Here is a 3,905-nt window from a genome sequence, read left to right on the forward strand (position 1 = left end):
TTGCACTCGCACTTGGATCCTGACTCTTCTCTGCCGTGACAGAGGCGCGTTTAAAGGGAAACGTTTGAACTCCTCAGGGACCTCCTCGCCTTTCTGTGACCTTTTATAGAAACCCAGAGAATCCAGCAAGCTGCTGATATCATCTGCCTTCATCTTCTTCACAGGAACAACCTGAGGTCAGAAATTGAAAGATACTAAACAGACTTGGAAATCTCATAATTGTCATTTTTTTTAAATTGCCATATTATTTCATTATAAATTTAGTTATAGTTGTAGTTTTTTGCATTTTATGTTATTACATTTTAATTTGACTTCTTTATAGTTTATACATTTTATTATTACATTTTATTAGAATTTTTAATTTGTTTGAAATTTTTATGTTTAGTTAAATTAGTTCTATTTTTGTTCTTTAATTTTCTTACATATTTTTAAAAACATTTTACATTATTAAGTTTTGTTTTTAACACTTTTGGCATTTTTTTTTTTATAGTTTTTGCATTTTATCTTTTTACTTTCCACATTTGTAGTTAGTTATATTTATGTTTTTACATTTTATATTCTTACATTAATTTTCAGATAAAAAAAAAAACACATACTATTTTGTTAATTTTAATAGTTTTTTTTCATTTTATTTTTGTGTTTAGTTATATTTATTCTGTTTTTACTTAAAAAATATGTTCTTATGTTTAGTTTTTACATTTAAGGTTTTACATCTTTATTGTTTTTGCATTTAAAATTTTTCCTGCATTTTTATAGTTTTTTATAATTTTATATCCGTTCTCTTGTTACTTTAATTTTCCTAATGGCCTTTAGGTGTTTTGCTATAAATAAATACTATACTATTTTTTTCTCAATGGCATTTTTACCTTCTTTTTGAATCATTTGAAAATAATCACATAGCATTTATTATTTTTTTTAAAAACACCCCTTGTCAGGTTTGTTGATTTTTTTTTTCATCTTCTCAAAAGGAGAAGATGATGAGATTATTCATGCTGCTTTTCCCCTTACAACACTCAACAAAAGCCAATAGTGAATTTAAAAAAAGAAATAAACATCATGTCATTGGTTTTGTGATGGATTGTGACACTTGTTTGCATATGCATGATAATATTTATATTTAAATAATATTAAAAAAAGTATAGAGACATGCCGGTTTTTCAGCAAGTAACACATACAGTAAACATTTAAAATATCCAGTGTTGAGTGGGAAAAAAACTGCAAATGTATAATACAAATGCACATAAAAATCACATTGCCTTTACCTTCACTTCCTCGTCCTTCTCGTTGTAGAAGATCAGGCGGGGGTTTTTATCCTCTCCTGAATCGTACTCCAGGTTGTGACTTTAAACAGCAGGTTAAGGTTAACAGCAGAAGGCAAATGACCTCTGAGGCCATGAAGCGCATGACTCCCGGCCTCTAAGTGTTTAAACATATGGCAGCCTGTAAAGATTTCATTAACATTTACATCCCTGTCAAACGCTGTCTTAGCAGAGCCACGATCTTCCAAGAAATATGGAAGATACTTTTCAACATTCTTTAAAAAGTCTAATAGCACTAAACTGAAAACATTGGAATTACAAGAAAATGAGCGTGATTTTCGATGGTAATGTAAGGATACTACAATGCCCATCGCTCCATGAGGAAATTGTAGAGCTCTGGCATCTTCTTTATGGATCATCCCACTACACTGGGAGCCTGGGAAGGGATTGAAGAGAGATTAACAATAGGCAAAACATTGAAAACAAGTGTTTTAACTCAAGTAACACTCGTTGTCATCAAATGTTCTTTGAGGTCTTGACATTGTATCATATACAGTATTTTGAATAGAGTATTTAGTACTGTTCAAAAGTTTGGGGTCAGTAAGAATTTTTTAAAATACATTGATTCTTTAATTCTGCAAGGATGCATTAAATTATGGAAGCTTTTTTTTTTTTTTTAATCTGTGGTGGAAACAGGCTTTCATTTTAAATTGATCAAAAGTTACTGTAAAGACTGTTATTATATAAAACATTATAAATATTGTATTTCAAATAAATGCTGTTCTTTTGAACTTTGTATTTATCAAAGAATCCTGAAAAAAAAAAAAAAAAACAGTACCGTGGTTTCCACAAAAATATTAAGCGGCACAACTGTTGTCAGTATTGATAATAAGAAACTGTTCTTTATCAAACCAGCATATTAGAATGATTTCTGAAGGATCATGTGACACTGAATACTGGAGTAACGATAAAGTAATCACAGGAATAAATTACTTTTTAAATATTACAATAGAAAACAGTTTTTTAAAATCAGAATAATATTTCACAATATTTCAGTTTTTCCTTTTTTTTTATCAAATAAATGCAAAGTAACACTTAATTTAAGGTGTCCTTGTTACACGTTACGTGTACTTATAATAACAATTAATTATTCATAATTACATGTAACCACAAAACAAACCCCAATCCTAACCATATAGTAAATACATGTAGTTAAGTAATATTACTCAGTACTTAAATGTATACTTGCACTGTGACAAGGACACCTTAAAATAAAGTGTAACCAAATGCAACCTTGGTGAGCATAAGAGAGACTTCTTAAAAAAAAAATTTTTTTACCAACCCCAAACTTTTGAATGGTAGTGTATGTATTTGTATTGCTTAATACATCATTAGAATTGACATGAAATGCTTTAATTTTATTAGCTTCTGTGCTAATATAGTTTGATGCAGTCTGTCTCACATCATTGGACAATGAAAGTAATTTTTAGAGCTAAACCCTTGCATATATCAAGCGTTCAAACATGTATTATTGAGCACTCACCACAAGTTTTCCTCTGGCTATAACAAGCTTTTCCTTCTCAGAGCTGCTTTCTGAAAGATTTTCAGTGCTTCTCCACATGGCACACAGAGTCAGAAGGGCCAACAGTGTGAGCCACATACTGCGGTTGGGATGGGAGACCTCACCGTTTCCAAAAAGATTGAGGTCCTTTGGTGAAATGAGGGTCAATACAGTAGATATGGGTTGCTGATAGGTCTCTGTGGCTGAGTCTGATTGGCCGATTTGTTGGGTTTTGTTTCAGAGGAATTGGATAAAAAGCTTAGTATGTGGAAATTATTATTTTAAATCGACTAATTCTTACCAAAAGGGACTTAAAGCTGTTATTTGTTTGATGAAGTCAAATGTGTTGTGAAGTTTGTTGTATTTTAATGGGGGTTTTTTTCTCAATATGAAGGAGTTGAGGCCGCAGAGCAGCTGCATCTGTGTCAGAATATCTCACAGTCTGCTGATGAATAACCAGAGTCAGAACACAACAGCTGCTGTTTGACTAACACTCTGATGAAGCAGTGTTTAAACTTAGTCTTTTAAATTCTTCTATGAATTCATGGTGCTCCTTCATTTTAATAACAATAAGGACATATAGTGTAGAATACATAGAGTTGATGAGGGATGATTCAATGATAATTGTTACACACCTGGAAAAACTTTCATTCATATTTGACATTTTAATTCATTTAATAAGTCTACATATTATACCACGAGTCTCTTAAATTTGAGTTTGTTTTTTTTCAGTCATTACCCTGAATGTATGTTACAGCAACAGGTAGAAACTACTTCGTCACCAATAATCTTCAAAAAAAGGCCATTTTAGCTGACTTAGAAAGTAAACAATGTTATATATAAATAGTAAGTAATAATATATATATTTTTATATTATCCTACATTTGTCAAAAATAATTTATAATATTTGATGAGTGCATATAGAGAAACATTTAGAATGTTCTATAAGTATTATTATAAGGAGATATATTCATATTTATGTATAAAAAGTACTATATTAATGCTATATTAACATATTAATAAATAATTTAAAGGGGTCAATATGATGCGATTTAAATTTTTCCTTTCTCGTTGGAGTGTTACAA

General features: G+C 30.3%; 1 pseudogene; it reads right to left on the reverse strand.

The window, feature by feature from the left end:
• Nucleotides 1-2,919, reverse strand: part of LOC107599170 (selenoprotein M-like) — a 5,308-nt pseudogene extending 2,389 nt beyond the window's left edge.
• Between the last annotated feature and the right edge of the window lie 986 nt (nt 2,920-3,905).

This window comes from Sinocyclocheilus grahami, unplaced genomic scaffold (assembly GCF_001515645.1).
Source record: "Sinocyclocheilus grahami isolate Dianchi unplaced genomic scaffold, SAMN03320097.WGS_v1.1 scaffold261.1, whole genome shotgun sequence".
NCBI classification, from domain to species: domain Eukaryota; kingdom Metazoa; phylum Chordata; class Actinopteri; order Cypriniformes; family Cyprinidae; genus Sinocyclocheilus; species Sinocyclocheilus grahami.